The sequence below is a fragment of the Acinonyx jubatus genome, chromosome D1, assembly GCF_027475565.1.
Source record: "Acinonyx jubatus isolate Ajub_Pintada_27869175 chromosome D1, VMU_Ajub_asm_v1.0, whole genome shotgun sequence".
NCBI lineage: Eukaryota > Metazoa > Chordata > Mammalia > Carnivora > Felidae > Acinonyx > Acinonyx jubatus.
The window spans coordinates 22,455,149-22,473,122 of record NC_069390.1 but is presented as its reverse complement, the minus strand read 5'-3'; positions in this window follow the sequence as shown (position 1 = coordinate 22,473,122).

Genomic DNA, 17,974 nt, shown 5'->3' with positions numbered 1-17,974 from the left:
CTGCCTTGATGACTACATTCCAAATGGAGACTTTCAGGTCCTAGAGCGAGACATTCCTGGGTTGTAAAAGAAAAGGATTTTTAAAAATTTGCATCTCAAAGGGGTAGAGAAAGAATTTACAATTACAAATTTTCCAAAGAAAATACTCTAGGAGATCAGAGACCAGGGGCCAGAGAGTCAGGGAGAAGCCAACCAAATGTTTAATTAAGTTAGGAGGAACATTAAAGTCATCGTGGCTAATAGCCAATAATTTTTTCTCTGTATGTTGTCAAGGAGAAAGTGGTGGAGGAAAGAAAGAGGAAGACAGAAACACAGATATAGAGATAGATAGATGATAGGTAAATAGATGAAAGAGAGAGAGAGAGATATCTAGGTGTTGTTGTTTTTTTTTATGTTTATTTTTGACAGAGAGAGAGAGAGCACAAGCAGAGGAGGGGCAGAGAGAGAGGGGGAGAGAGGATCCGAAGGAGGCTCCATGCTGACAGCAGAAACCACAAACTGTGAGATCATGACCTGAGCTGAAGTGGGATGCTTAACCGCCTGAGCCACCCAGGTGCCCTGAGAGAGGTCTAGTTTTATAGTGACTACCTTATAGTGATTCTTTACTTTGAGCCTGAAGAATGACTAGAAAGGGTGGAAAGAAATTTAATTTGGGTTCTTAAAAGCCAGTGGCCTCCTCTGCTGTAAAATAAATTTAGACAGCTGTCATCTGCATCAGAAGATAAAAGGACAGCAGGAAGCCCTCATGTAAACCTTCAGTGCAGTATAAGTACTCCTTTCCTTGGGGGTATTGTCTTCAATTGGGAATAGCCATAGCATGGGGAACTGAGAGTCAGATGATCGAATAATCTTTCTCTCTTGCCATCACTTTAACGATTGTCTGAAAAATGTGAGATATGCCGGGTGTTGTCAGAAAAAAAATAAACCTTTTATTTTTCCCCACTGAGCATCCATATCTGTTCTCTGCCTTACGCGTATACACCCCGTTCTCCTATCACACCCCTAATGAAATTTGGAACTGATTCTGTGTCATACTATCATCAGAATGCATATCTCTTAGTTTTTTTATCATCCTTTGCAAGTACTGTTGAGGTGGTAGCACTTTACATTAAAACATGTGGGGAGTTTTTACCTATTGTTATTATTACCTTAGGGCTCTAAGCCAGAGTAGATACACAGAGCGTCCATTGGAACATCTATTTTACTATTGATTTTTCCTGCCCTCTGCTCCCCTTTCTCTCTACTATTCCCTTTCACCATTTAAGTGATATCTAAGCACTGCATTTATTTCCGAGCTGTTGTAACAAACTATCACAAACTCAGTGGCATAAAATAACATAAATTTGTTCTCTCACAGTTTTGAAGCCCAAAAGTACAAAACCAAGGTGTTAGTAGGATCACAGTCTCTACAGAGGCTGTAGGGCATATTCTGTTCCTGCCTCTTCCAGCTTTTGGTGGTTTCCAGAATTCCTTGGCTTGAGGCCACATCACTCCAATAACTTCCTGCATCTTCTCATTATTTTCTTCCAAATAATCTAGGTAATTTCCTCATGTCAAGATCCTTAACACACATTTGCAAAGATCTTTTATCCAAATGAGCCAATATTTACAAGGTTCCAATGTTCAGGACTTAGGTATCTTTGGGTAGCCATTATACACTTTAAGTCACACATTGTTAAGATATATTACCTAGGCACAGAATAGCAATGGTAATAGTCCTTAGCCCTCAGGTGTTTTGTCTTTCTTAACACAAAACACATTTTGAGACAATTAGGCACATGGAAAAGATGGCCCTTACTAGACATATATAGAGGGAAGGTGGGCAAATGAAATTTTGCCCCTTTGGTCCGTTTTATCAGATTCTTACTACCATAGCTTTGCCATGATTTGGAGCCTCTTATTTTCTATATCACTACTAGTAGAAACTTTTAACAGTAAGTGAAAAAAAGAAGTAATAGACTTAGCAAACTAAAACTGTCTTATGCTAAGATAATATTACTTAAGACAACAGAAGTCCATATTTTCATTTCTATTTTGGGAAAATAGTATAGAGAATGTAATTTAACAACTTGCATACTGTTATTTATTAAGTGTCTTCAAGTTATATTTTAGCCTTCATCAATTATGATCTTTGTACTTTCCTAAATTACGTGTAATGTTATTATTGCATTCAGTTAAAATACAATACAATAAAACCTTGGATTACAAGTAACTTGTTCTGTGAGTGTTCTTCAGGATGAGAAAACATTTCTAATAAATTTTAACTTGATAAACAAGCAATGTCTTGCAATACAAGTAGTATGTAGCCGAACAACACATGATCACAACTGAGCCAATGGTTCTCCTCTCTCTCTCTCTCTCTCTTGCTGTGGGATTTTGGGTGATTGTCTTCCATGCTCAGATGCTCTGTATCAGGCCACAAGTGTTTGGCAGAAATCAGTGATTTTCTGAATGCTGGAAGGTGCCCACAACTGGCACTATGTAATTTTTGTCACTTCAAACCATCTAATGACAGTCCTTTGCTTTTCCATGCAAGAATAAGCTTAGACTCTTTCCTCTGATGCCTTATTGTCAGTTACATTAAATACAGTATATGACAAGAGTTTATTAATACTGTACTGCTGTCAACATCTATGCATGTCTATACAATGGCCCCATGCAGAAAAAAGGTTGAAAAGGTGGTCAGAAGAAGGAGATGATTACAGTGGCATTTAAGAAGGAAATCATCAAGAAGTATGAACAAGGTATGAGAGTGGCCAAAATTGCAAGATTTTATAAGAAGTCTACATCTACCATTTGCACAATATTAAAGGAGAAAAAAGAAATAAGGGGCTAGATGCAGCAAAATGAGTCATCATGAGAATATCAAGGCAATGGCCACGTGTTCTGGAAGATGTAGAAAAGTTGTTTCTGATTTGGATAAAAACAAGAAGCAACTAGCAGGTGTTACTGTGACTGACAACTTTATCTGCGAGAAGGCAAAGCTTAGTACACCAACCTTGCAAGTAAACTCCAGGAACATCAACAGAAAATGAAGAAGTCTTCAAGGCAAGCAGGAAATGATTTTATTGATAACTTTAAGAGGAGAAGTGATATCCATAGTGTTGTGAGGTACAGAGAGGCTGCAAGTCTGGGTGCTAAAGCAGCTGAGGCATTCGCTACTGAGACCCAGAAGCTCATGGTTTCTGAGCATTACCTGCTGGAGCAAGTTTTGAACTGCGATGAGATGGGGCTTTCTTGAAAAAGGCTGCCAAAGAGGACCTACATTACAGAAGAAGAGAATGCAATGCCCAGTCACAAACCTGGGAAAGACTGTCTCACTCTCTTATTTTGTGCTAATGCAGGCCGGGATTTCAGAGTCAAACCCCTGCTCATGTGTCTTTCCAAGAATCCATGAGCCTTCAAGAAATGCAAGGTGAAGAAGGGCCAGTTAAATGTTATGTGGAAGTCCAACAGCAAGGCTTGTATCACTCATATCTTGTTTGTTGAGTGGATCAACAAGGTCTTTGGTCCTTCAGTGAAGAAATACTTTTAGAAAAGAATCTGCCACTGAAAGCCTTGCTGGTTATGGATAACGTTCCTGCTCATCCCCTAGGCTTTGAGAATGACCTATTGGAGGAATTCAAGTTGTTTAAAGTCAAATTCCTTTCTCCCAACACCACTCCAGTCCTCCAGCCCATGGACCAGCAGGTCATCTTGAACTTTAAAAAGCTTTCTACCAAAGCACTGTTTCGGTGATGTTTCAGGGTGACCAAAGGAACAAATCTTACCCACTGAGAGTTTTGGAAAAATCGTTCCACATCGTGAACTGCCTCAAGATTATTGATAAAGCCTTGGATGGGGTCACCAAGAGAACTCTCAATTCTGCTTGGAGAAACCTGGCCTGATTGCATTCTTGGAAATGACCTAGAGGGGCTTGCTCATGAACACGAGCTGCCAGTTGTGAATGAAATTGTATCCTTGTGGAAGACTGTGGGATTGGAGGTGAATGAGGACAACATTCACGAACTGGCGGAGGAACATGGCCAGGAGCTAAACACTGAACAACTGATGGATCTACATTGTAAGCAAGAGCAAGAGGCAATGGAGGAGATCTCATCTACAGAGGAGGAAGAGGAAAAAAAGGCAGAGGAATCCGTCACTTCAACTGAGATTAAGGAGATGCATAAAATGTGGGAAACAGTGCAAAATCCTGTAGAAAAGCACCACCCAAATAAGGCTATAGTAGTGCGAGTGATGTATCCGTTGAAGGACAATGCAATGTCACATCTGCGAAATCCTCAAAAGGAGGCAAAAGCAAGTGTCATTGGATAGGTTCTTTGTTAAAGTTGCATGAAAAGAAAAAGATTCCGTTGAGCCAATAGATTACAGAGATTCCATTAGTGATAGTGAAAGTCGTCCTACACAACAACCCTCCTCTCTCTTGTCTCCCGCACACCAGCCATGAAGGTTTTCAAAGGTTAGTCCTGGGTAATTTGTTTATTTTTCTTTATATTTTGTATTTCCTTATCATTTTGTATTATTTACAGTATTGTAACAATTTTTATATGAATATTTTTGGATTTTGGAAGAAATCATCTGAGTTTACATTACTTCTCATGGGGAAAATTGCTTTGATATATAAGTGTTTTGGATTACAAGCATGTTTCTAGAACAAATTATGCTTGCATACCTAGGTTTTATTGTATATAGTAATTAAGACCCTAGACTTTAGATTCAAACACAGCTGAATCTGAATCTTATCTCCTTCTCACAATTTCTGTGTTACCAGGGAAATAGATTTTTCTCTTACGATACTTATACTTTGCTACTTATAGTTTGTACAGTTACTAAATATTTAAGGTAATGAATGTTTGCTAAGTGCTTGGTATGTGAGCACCCAATAATGGAGACTGGCTTAATTCTGGAGGTGAACTGTCTGGGTTTAAATCCCACTTCAATTTACTAGTTTTGTGACACTGAACAGCTTAGTTAATATTTTTTTACATCAGTTTCCTCATCTAAATAATAAGGTATGGGGTGCCTGGGTGGCTCAATTAATTAAGAATCCATCTTTGGCTCAGGTCATGACCTGTGGTTCATGAGTTCAAATCCCCTGTCAGGCTCTGTGCTGACAGCTCAGAACTCAACCCTGTTTCGGATTTTGTGTCTCCCTCTCTCTCTGCCTCCTGCCTGCTCACACACTTGTCTCTCTCTCTGTCAAAGATGAATAAACATTAAAAATAAATAAATAATAAGATAACAATCTATTTCTTAGGGCCCTTATAAAGCTTAAATGATTTAATTCATATGAAGCATAGAGCCTAGAACTCATGAAACACTCAACAAGGATTAGCTATCATCATCATCATCATTTCTTTTTGTATTGTACTGATATTAAAAGAACTTCTCAGCAACTCTATGAGGCACCAAAGTTGAAAGACCTTAGATTTAAGTTTGATTTCAGAAAAAAGTGTCATATGTGTTTTAATAAAAGATGAGTAAGTTATTTGTAATTGGCATGTGCATAATGCCTATCTCATCATAAGGAAAGGAATATTGAGTGGAAAGTTAATGTAGTAAATTAGAACTATTTCAAAAACTAAAAAAATTTAAAGTTAATATAATGAACAACTGACTGTCTGAGAGAATTAAGGTCATTGCTGAAGCTACTGGAAATAAAGATCTTCAAAGTAAAAGACACTCTGCATGTAGAACAAATCATGATATAAATGCTCATCATTGTTTCAGTTGTGGTAACAGTTCAAGAACGTCGGCACAGAAATTTTGAAACTTGCCAAGATGCATTAATAAAGATGAGAATTTTCAGGAAGAATCCGCATTAAAATAAGCCAGTTGATATAAAGTTCTGCCATAATTTGATTCAGGAATTTGACCAATTATATTCATCTCAAGTCATCTTAAAGATAACTCTAAGATCTAGGAGTGGTTGTTTAGGAATGATTATGTGCTATTAGTTCTTTTAAATTTAGGATCGTATCATCCATTGATGTTTATTCAAAGCCTCCTTCCATGAGCTATGCTATTAGAATAATAAGCGTTTGTTTTAAATAACCATAATTTGTGGTTATAAAAATCTGTCACTTAAGCTAAAAATAATGTCTTTAATATTAGCATCCGGTACATAAACATAGCCATTTAGGAGGATTTCCCTTGCTTCTGATTCATATATTCATATGAATCATGATTATAAAAAGTCAGTGATTCTTCTCGACTTATTGAGAAATAATAACAAATTCAGCAAAAATAAGTATTCAAAGATGAAAATGAATATTCTGAATCTGGGTTAATATGACGCTACTGATGGAATAAGGATATTAGCAACAAGAAGTAAGGAAGAAAACTGTTAAATTCTGAACACATTGGCTTTTGGGTAATAGTATCTGAATGGAAATTTTCATAGGTAACTGGGAAAAATGGAATTCAGGTCAACAATTAAGTAAGTTTTAAACTTGGAAATAGTATGAGATTACTAGAACAAAAAGAAGTATTCATATATGGGTGTTGGCAATACATAATGATCTTCAGGGAGAAGTCTCAGAATGGAGTCATAAGGAAGTCATAGGTTTTGAAGAAGGACCACAACAATGCCATATATTCTATGACTGAGGAGAGCATCTGTTACTGCTAGGTCATATTTCCATATATATATTCAGACATTTAATAGAGGTTTTCTATATCCTGCATGTACTGCTTTCTAATTCGATCACATGGACTCTTCAGAGTAATTGTTATGCTCTCTTCCTTATTTGGTTCTTCAAAAGAACAATGACTATTTTTTCCCCTATTTGTGGCATTATATTATTGCACCTAGCCTAAAGTCTGTTATATTGTTAAATAATAAATAGTTTATAAGTATTTGTTAAGTCAATACTTAAATGAAGGAAGAAATCATATTACTTCAATTTTTTTTCCCTTCCCTGGGTTATTTCTGAATGTGGCCTTACTATTTCCTATCACTTTACCAAAAATGCACACCCATGTAAGTACTGCTTGTTGTTTATAAGACTCTGTAGACTGTGAAAGCTCTGGTTTTGCTTAACCATAATGTTTTTCTGCTTTTCAGGCTCTGGAGAGAAAGCTGCTCTAGGAAGGAAGATATGGAGCTGTCAATCATGCAGGCTCAAGCTCTCCCAAAGAGGATCCAAACAAAGTCAATCAGATTTGCCACAGTTATCCTTGTGATTAATTAAATCAAATTTAGGGTAGAAAATCCATTTTCTGAACGAATTCCCAAACTGGAAGGATATGAGTAAAGCCCCCAAATTGTCCACTATTGCTGCCACATGAAGAGAAATTGTAGAGAATGAGGATCAACAGAAATTAGTTGAGTTGAGAGCTGGAGAGAGTTATTAAAATCTGCCCCCCAAGTGGTACACAGATTCTAAGTGTGACTGGACCTGATCTCTACAAAGTAGCTTTAATTAGATGGAAAAAAAACAGGTTATTTGCTATTATACTTTTCACAACACATGCTTTTGATTTATGTATTAAAATGTGATATTATTAACTACTGATTGATAGTCACTGACTTCTTTCCATTTTTGGTCACCTACATTCACAGGATTTTGAGAGATGATAAGCCAATCAGCTCTTCAAGCCAATTAAATGTATGAGTGTTACTTTTAACATAAGAAATTATTCTTTGTGGGGCACCTGGATGTCGTGGTCAGTTAAACATCCAACTCTTGATTTTGGCTCAGGTCATGATCTCAGGGTCATGAGTTTCACATGGGGCTTAGCGCTGGGTATGGAGCCTGTTTAAGATTCTCTCTCCCTCTCCCTCCCCTGCACCTCCCCTACTCTCTCTTTCTTTCACTCAAAAAAAAAAAAGTATTCTTCACTTGCAAAAAAAAAAAAAATTCAAACTTGCTACACCTTACTATGTTTCACAGGGTGATAAAGGAGTTGTTTTAAACAAAATTCTTTACTGATAAAGTGGTGTTGTAAGAAGGTCCCTCTCAAAGTTAACCTATTTTTTTAATGGCAATAGAGCACAGATACACTTTTAATTAACTTTATAGACTGACATTTATGGAATTAAAGTGGTGAAATAGAGAAATCCAGATAAATGACATTTTGTGCAAACTGACAAGGTAGAGGTATTTGTGGAGTGGTATTTGGTGAGTGGGTATGCACAGGGTGAGGGGGAAAAATGACTCATGGTAAATGTGCTGGAGAATGTCTCCTGTATGGAAAAACCTAAAAGGCAAGGCTCTCCAAAATCTACCCTAAATTTTTCAAGTAGAAAATAAATGAAGATGTCAGAAAGAAGTGGAATAAAATATATATATATATATTTTTTCCCCAAAGTTAGATTACATTTCCTTTCTTGTTATGCTTCAAATGGCTTCTTGAGCTTTTCATTTTATTCTAATTGTCATCTTAAAAAACAACTCTAATGAAATTGCTGAAAGCGTTAGAAAAATATATAGAGAGAAGCAAGGCGCCAAAATCATCCATTATTATGAGACTGTGAACTGTAAACATCAGACAGGGCACCCATCACTGCAGAGGCAAATTGAAAGCTGAAAGAGGTTTGCTTTATTGTCTCTCTGATTTAAAATTGATTGAAATGCATATCCAAATGGAAAAGCTGTCAAAAATTGTGGTATGTTGATAGCTCATCTTTTCCTTCTGACCCAAAGCTTTAATGGAATTCCTTTCAGGTGGGAAAGGAAGAGGTAGGTTTTGAACCCGTCATGTAGAAGTACGAAATGAGATCTGGACACTGGAGACAACCATTTCCTGGTGTCTGTTGATCACACGGCTCATGAGCACCATTTATTTGCCCAAGTTGATGAAATCACTGCATGTGCCACCTCACCTACATTGTGTAGTGTTCTGTGGTTGTCATCCACACAAAAGATAATGTCCTCAAGCCTGAAGGGCATCCAGATGTCATGAAAATAGGCAGAAATTTTTAAAATGCTAAATCTAGGAGAACATCTCTATTTCACTTTTTGCTTCTTTTCTTTTGTCTGTGCCAATACCCTAGTCAAGGCATTGTGGTCCTATCTCTCATCCTAGTCTCTTCTTGAATCCATGTGGCAACCTAAAATGTATTTCTTTCTCTAAACTAATATTTTGAAGGAATTATGTGTGTGTGTGTATGTGTATATATATATGTATATGTATACATGTATATATATGTATGTGTGTATGTGTGTATATATATATATATATAACTGCAGATCTTGTAAAGGCTCTCAACTGTTAATATCCTTACTGAAAATTAAAATTTGAACCCCACTCGGCAGGCATTCAAAGTTCTCAGTAAGCTAGATCCACTTTATCTCTCCATCACTAACACCTAGAAGTCGCTTAAAGGTTCCATTAAAGACAGGTTGGTCTCCATCTTTCCTTCACCCGTAGACACCTCAGACACAACACAATATGCTCAATTCTACCTCTGAACTATTTTATGAACTATTAAAATAGTGAACTATTTTCGTGAACTATTTTCCTCACCTGAAGAACCTATCCAGATACTCTATTTACAAATTGTATCCATTATTCAGATTTTCAATCAAGTCTTAATGTCTTGATGCCTAATATGTCCCAAAAGACATTCAGTTGTTTCTGCTGGGGCAAGTTCTCAATATGGAAAATTCATTTTATACTAACAGGAAGGTAAGATGCAGGTGTTTGTGGCAACAGTATATAAAGAATTCAGAACTTTATAATTTTGTAGTGTTTCTTGTTTTATACATGCACATACATGCACACAGACATACAAAACATATACTTAGTTCTAGTGAGACAGAATAGTTACTTTTAAAATTAGGAATTGTTCTATAATTGAAAACAGAAAAACCAAAAAAAATCCACATGTATATTATGAGATTTTGTGAGGCTCAAAGTGAAATGTCAAACACTAGTACCAACCAATTCCTTAATGTCAACCACAGTGTTAAAATTAAATGAAATAAAACAATGTCCTAAAACTTACACATAGATTATTTGAAATCCAGAATATATGACACAAGTTATTTTTAATTGGAATTTACCTTTAAGATGATAAAACTTACTTAGATCTTTAATGTGTTTTAGAGAATAAAATTCTAATAGAGTTCTAAAATTCCAAATCATGTTGAAGCACAATCATTTATGCTTTGAAAAAAGGCTGTCAATTTCTTCAGCATGAGCTCAATATTGTCCAATATTTTAGGAAACAAAATTAAAGTCTGATTGTAAAAATGCACTTACAACATTGTTAAAAGCAAGCTGCTATCTAACAGGAAGGAGCACACAATATCAGAGAATACCTTATGAAATCAGTGCTGTTTATATTGTAATAAATATCTTAAAAGAGAAAAAAATAGGAAAATGCAATTAGCACAATTTCCTAATAAGAATATACAAAATAACCCAAAAGATATGAATCCAATGCATTCAATATATTGATTTGATGGCTGAGAATATTTGAAATTTTCACACTTCAGGTGGAAGACGTTTCAGATCTTGCTGTTCTCTTTATTTGTCAGGTGGTTATTAAAAAATGTTTAAAAAGTGATTCTTAAAAAAACTACCATTTTAAGTGTTTTCATTTTTTAAATATTCAAAGGAAGTTGTCAAAAATGTGATGATATCTGTATCGAGAATTCTAAAACAGTGTTAGAAAAAAAATACGAGACTGTTATATATAAGCTATTATTATATGTTTCCTAGAAAAATAGCGCTGGTTAAGAAAACTTCCTAGAAAATATTATTATATAATATCAGTACTAATTGTTATTTTATTTAAAAGTTAAGGCAGATCATTTTAAATGTATTTTGTTTAGAGTTATTTACAATCCTAAAGTGAGTTAATTTTTTAAATATACATTACACTGGAATCTGTTGTATATCTCTATGAAAGTTTACAGTAAAAGAATTTCAGATGACATTTTAGATGTCAAACTCTAGACATTGTTGAAATAGTTTGCTAATAATCTAAATAAGTCTGTTAGGGGGTACCTGGGTGGCTCAGTCAGTTAAGCATCCTAATCTTGATTTCCACTCAGGTCATGGTCTCAAGAGATCGAAACTGATGTTGCTGGACCTGCTTGGGATTCTCTCTCCCCCTCCCTCCCTCTTCCTCCCTCCCCCTCCCTTTCTCTTTCTCTGTCTCTCTCTCTCTCTCTCCACCTCTCCCACTTGTGCCCCCCCCAAATAAATAAACAAAAAATTAAATGAGTAAGTAAGTAAATCTGTTAAAAGAGGAAGTTGGAAGGGGTTGTTTTGAAAGAAAGTCCATTGGAGAAAAGCTTGAGTCCAGGGTAATGGTTTTTAATTTGCTGAGATGCAGAGGTGGTTCCTGTTGGATTGTGTAATTGATGTTTCTTTCCTATTGATGATTCTTCTGTTGGGGTCTGTAATTGACAATTCTTCCTGTAACTGACAATAAGTGGTAGGGCTCCTCCTGTTAGCCTCCCCTTTTATCCACCCTATTCCATTTTAGTGAGGTTTCCCTTTATGAATTTTTACAAATCTAGTTCATATTCAGAGTTATCTACTTTTAAGTGTAGACTGTCAGCATTAAAATTGAAGCTTAATATGTGATTTCAGAATGTAAAGAAAAATAAATTTGTCTGTTTTAAAATATTAAATGATTATTTGATAGATGAAGCCAAATTATCACATTTATAACATTTTTAAAAGATTTCTAAGTTACGAGATACATTTGAAAACTTTTTTTTTCTCAAGCAATGAACATTTCAGTTGCCAAAAGAACATTATCAGCTTCAATTAAAGAAAATAAGTACTATTTACACATTGGTAAGATAGTGATTTGATTTTGAGAAAAAAATCACTGCTTCTTTGTCAGGCTTTCACAATTTAATTGGAAACTTTAGCAAGGTGACACATAGAACTGTTAAAAAACCATTTGCAACTATTTATCTGTGTGAATCAAGGATTTCTCAACACTGTGCTAAGAAAAACAAACTTGAGAAATAAATTGGAAACCAAAAACGAAATGAACATGAAATAATTTATACCATCAAAACATTCTTTGGATCTGTGGATCTGCTTTATAGAGCTTCGTGTAAGATTCCATTTGATAAGAACGGATCTATTGCTAAAAATGGAAAATTATTAGGGGTGCTTGGGTGGCTCAGTCAGTTAAGTGTTTGACTTCAGCCCAGGTCATGATCTCATGGTTTGTGAGATCTGTGCTGACAGTGTGGAGCCTGCTTGGGATTCTCTCTCTCTCTGCCCCTCCCCCACTCACACTCTCTGTCTCAAAATAAATAAATAAACTTAAAAAAAAAGAATGTCATTAAACTGGAACTCTGTCAAAGATACAGGAGAGACTGGAATGAGAGACATTCCAGAATTGGGCTGATTTTTTTATTGTTTTGTTTGGCTTTCTGTAAAAGAAGATAGAGATCATATCTCTAAACCATGTTTACTGCTACATGTATCTACCAGTTTACAGAGATGAACAAGTAGAATAATAGAGTAATTGTGACCCACTAAATACCTTTTCCAGTTAAGGTGTGGCACTATATGCTTTGTGTATTCTTCCATTCGACATGATGTGTGATGGCATATTTCTCTGTCCAATGCAGTAGTATCCAAGATTCTAGGCTACTGTTTAAAAAAATATGGTGAGTGCTGTGAATTAGGAATTTAGGGTATTTTCTGCTACTCTAAATCTTTCTGTGAATATAAGCCTGAGTGAGTCAATAAACTTCTATTTTGAAAATGGGCTCTATGGTCCTATGAAAGCCAGCAAAAAATATTTAATCCAGTATGCGCACATGTTTGCACAAAGGATTGTCTAATCTTTTTTTTTTTTTTGCCTTTTTAGACTTACAGGCAAATATTATTTAATTATTTCCCTTCTCAAAGTATTGACAATAATCCCATTCCCAACCAATTTTCTGTGTATTGATATGGCAAAACACATACAGAAAGTACTCTAAAGTCTATTCTGTGAACAAATAGCTTCATGTCTGTGATCTGGATTTAAATTTCATGAGGTTGCTCAGTTCTTTTTCTCTATTGGCAAGTTTTCTGTATTACCACAGTCGAGAGGAAAGTGCACCTTTGACAGTGTTCCAAAAAAGTGGGTCACACCTTCTATTGTAGAAACTTTGAAAGCCCAGCTGGAGGTTGAATGGGTGGGTTGGGATGGAGAGTATGGTGTTGTTTTTCACTCTGTTCTTAAATAGATAAACTGTTAGACCCTAAAGTTTTAAGTTTTAAGAACCATTTCCCTAAATATTTTGCAGTAACTGGCCACAAATCCTTCTCCGGGAAAAACAAACAAACAAAAAAACAAAACAAAAACAACAAAAATATGCATCAATATTGGAGTGATATGGGGCAGGAGCCTCAGCTCTCCCTGGTTTCTAAAAACCCTCCCAGCTTCCTGATTTCCTACTGAAATGAAACTATAGTTGATGATAACTCCAATGCAGATAAACTCTTAAGAATCTGCTACAGTCATTTGGACTAGAGAGTAGAAGTAGCCGAAGGAGGTCTTTACTATGTATGAGAAAAATGTATAAACTGTCTTTCTACTCATTATCAGAAATCTGGTATATGCTCTCTCCCAGATTATCTCTCATTTATCTATTTCGTTGATTCTGTAGAAATGGAGGGTGATTTTTTAACATTGGGTAGAATTGGAAGGAAGACAAGTTTTGTTTGAGGATGACCAAAAAGACAAAACTAGATATATGTTCTATAATTCAAGCACCTTAGAGACATGCCAACATAGTAAAATAATAATAATAATAATAATTTACCAGGTAGTTACACACTTACAGAAAAAAAAAGAAAAGAATAATGACAACCTTTAACTCAACAGTATGTATTAAGAATACATCTGAATTATTTTCATGAGCATATTTTAAATTATTCAACTGCTAAAATGCTATGGAATGACTTTTAATTTTCTATATTTGCATATTTGTCACATTGATCTTAGGCAGGCAAATTTCCAGGATGGGGAAAAGTTGTTTTAAATTAGTTTTCTTATTAACTAAAAGAAAATCAGAATGGTGATAACTACTTTTATCATTCATATATCCAGAGTGACAAATGTCATCTCGCATTGTGTTTAATAATTGATCACAATGATGATTTCTGGGGGAAAATAATGCATATATGGCTGTAGCTTAGATGAGTTTTTACAGCATCAAGTAATATACTTGGTGGTAACTCTCAGACTGATGCCAGCCAGACTGACTGTATTAAAAACAACTGAAGAACTAATTTAAAAATACAGAGTTATGAGCATCACACCATCAGATTCTGATTCAATAAGTCTAGAGGGAAGCTTATGAATATGTATATTTTACAAGTTTTCCAGGAAATTGTAATTTACCATAAAAATTGAAAACCATTAAATAATTTCCTCCACTTTCCTTGTCCCTCCCCCAGGAAACTTGCACCATCTACTCCCTTCAAAAGACATTATCTTCTATTATTTCCAACCTTACATCCATTTGGCCAGCTGCCACAAACAAAAAAGCCTAGACATAGATTCAATGGAAAAATTCACATTTGTTTTAGGTATATTACACATCCAGCATGGTGTTAAACTCCTATATAGAAATTGTCTCCAACTTATACATTTACAGAGATTTTATTATATATTTTTAAAAGATGAAGAAATAAAGAAAAACAAAGGGTAAATATCTTGCCCAGGGAGGGGGGCCTGGGTGGCTCAGTCGGTTGAGCGTCCAACTTCAGCTCAGGTCACGATCTCGCGGTCCGTGAGTTTGAGCCCCACGTCAGGCTCTGGGCTGATGGCTCAGAGCCTGGAGCCTGCTTCCGATTCTATGTCTCCCTCTCTCTCTGCCCCTTCCCCGTTCATGCTCTGTCTCTCTCTGTCTCAAAAATAAATAAATGTTAAAAAAAAATTTAAAAAAAAATCTTGCCCAGGGTCAAGACTTAAGCCATTATCTCTAAAACCTTTCCTAGAGGAGGCATCACTAAGGAGAGATCCAAGGCCCAGAGAGCAAAGTTTGCAATCTTCAAAGGTATTCATCACAGCAAAGAAGGAAAACACCAGTTGTGTGCATCATCTCCTTAGCATATTCTCAAGCCTGTTGGACTCTATTTTGTGACATGATACACACTTCATGATACACTTGCACATTTCAGAAGATAGTTTCAAGAAGGGCTCCCCTTCCACACGTTGCTTTTCAGCTTTAGGGTTTCTGCAGTTTAATCTTTTAGGATCTGTGGTAGCTCAAAATATGGCTTTCAACTCTTAGATAGTCCTCCCTTGTAAGAAAAGATATATCCTCCCCCTGATTCTGAGTGAGTTTCTCACTGAGCAGTCTATAGACGATAACAGAAGTGTCATTCATCATGTATGATGTCAGAAGATAAAGCATACAAGGATATGCACCTTCCACCTTGTTCACCGAACAATATTAGACCACTGAGCTACCATGTAAAAAGTTCAACTGCTTTGAGGCTACCACATTGAAGAGGCCACATGTAGGTATCCTGGCTGACAATTCTAGTGGAGAGCAGCCTTCTAGCTATCCCATAAGGAACACACACGTCAGTGAAGAAGCTATTTTGGAATCTGGTCCTTCTACCCAGTCTATTGTCTTCCCAACTCAGGCTCCATGTCTCCTAGAGTAGAGGCATTCAATTCCTGCTGAGTCCTCTGTGAATGTCGGATCCACCAAATCCAAGGACAAAATATAATACTTGCACTTTGGTGCCAGTAAGTATGAGGTGGTTATAACACTGCTATAGCTTGATTTGGCTTTAGTTCTGGATTCTGCTGTTCCTTCTTTGTGGTCCAATTGGCTCCGCATAAACTGACATCACGAGTATTAACTGGTACTTTACTTCACTAAGATCTTTCAGGGGACAGCTCCGTCTAAACATTCAGCTTCTGTTCACTACTCTCTGTGCTGCCGACTCCTGGGGCCAGATAGTCACTGCTGCTAGACCCAGGAGTTGAGTTAGATACTGTATACGAATGGGAAAATATTCCTTTGGAATAATCAGTCTTGTTTTTGGTCTCCAGCTCTGCATCTTTTCTATTTCAAATTAAGAGCTTTATTAGAATTCTTTGCATAGTGGTGACCAAGAAGGCCTTAGCATTTCCCTCAGTTTGTTTAACTTTAGAAGGGCTGCTTCCTGACTCTCAGCACCTGACCTCTCTCTCATCCTGGCCCTAAAATCATTCAGATGGCCTAATCACCGAACCCTTCCCTCTCTTGTCTTGGGGCATTTACTTTAGAGAAGTGTCCTAAATTCTTTATCTGTCCCTCTAAGATGCACATCCTTTTGAAAGGTCTCTTGCCACTTTGAAGACCCAGGAATACTTTCTCTAGGCCTTGGGAGCAGTTCTTTGAAATGTAATCATCAAGGGAGATAGTGCTCCTATGTTTCATTCTCTGTGAGTGGTAGGAGCCTCACTTCCTGGGCCACTAGGCACCTTACTCCAACTTATAAAACTGCCTCATGTCATGAAAATACTAGAAAGTTACCTTTTCATTTGGGTAAGGGCTCCTCTGCCATTCCAGCTCTTAAAAATTCTCCCACTTTTTGTTTCAGTGGAATTGAGTTCAAACTGCACTCTGGTTTCTCAATCCTGTTCTGATAACCTTGAAAAAGTCATCCTTCCCTTTTTAACTTTGTCTGGTATAATTTTTGCTTTGACAGAGTTCTAACGTCCAATAAACTGAGTTCAAAGATCTGTTTTGTATTAGCCTGTATCAATTGTGTGATCTTGGCTAAATTACCTCATGTGCATAAGAGAACTCTAGTGTGGCAAGAAGAAGCCTCGACTTTATTCAAAACGAAATCTCCTATCTGCATTTATGAGCTTTATGACATAAACACATTATTTACATTTCCTTTCATCTCCTATTCTTCATCTTTAACATTTTTTTAAAAACACTTACTTATTTTTGAGAGAGAGAGAGAGAGAGAGAGAGATACAGAGTGTGAGTGGGGAAGGGGCAGAGAGAGAGGGAGACACAGAAACCGAAGCAGGATCCAGGCTCTGAGCTGTCAGCACAGAGCCCGAAGCGGGGCTCGAACTCATGAACTGCGAGATCATGACCTTAGCTGAGGTTGGACGCTTAACCGACAGAGCCACCCAGGTGCTCCCTTTTTCCTCATCTTTAAAAAGGTGATAATAACAGCTTTTTAACAGGATGGCTAATAAGACTGCTTATGCAAAATTATAAGCATAACTTGGTATGTGGTAGGGCTTAGTAGCTGTTACAACTATAGTCCTTGTTAGATTCACGGATAGTTTTGGGAATCCTTGAGAAGGGCCTTCCATCACCATGGAGCGGAGAATAGGACATACCAAGTGTCAGAAGAAAGAGAAATCAAAAAAGAAATTCTTTAGAGAGAAATACAAGAAATCAGATTTAGTGGTGGTGACTTACAACTATGTAAGAAAGTAAAATAACCACAAGGTAAATGCCACATGCCTTTTTCCTTAATATTTTCCCAGAAAACTCAGCTAAACCAAAATACAAGGACCAGAGGCTCCAAGTGGATCTTCAATTTTATGACAATATCATAATTATACTTGTTATCCAGAAATAAGATCAGTGGCCTATTAAAACAACAGTTTGAGATGTCTTATTAAATAATTTATTAATTTTATTTTTATATTCCCTGGGGGAAATATGTTGCTCTATTTGAAAGTACTCTTTAAAAATGCTTTTTCAGGGTGCCTGGGTGGCTCGGTCGGTTAAGCCTCCGACTTCAGCTCAGGTCATGATCTCACGGTCCGTGAGTTCGAGCCCCATGTCGGGCTTTGTGCTGACAGCTCGGAGCCTGGAGCCTGCTTCAGATTCTGTGTCTCCCTCTCTCTCTGACCTTCCCCCGTTCATGCTCTGTCTCTGTCTCAAAAATAAATAAATGTTAAAAAAAAATTAAAAAAAATGCTTTTTCATCAAAAAAAATGAGAAAATGAGAGAAAATAATGGGAACAGCTCTGTAGAAGCATCATTTTGAAATATATGAATCAATAAACTGTTACAGAGTT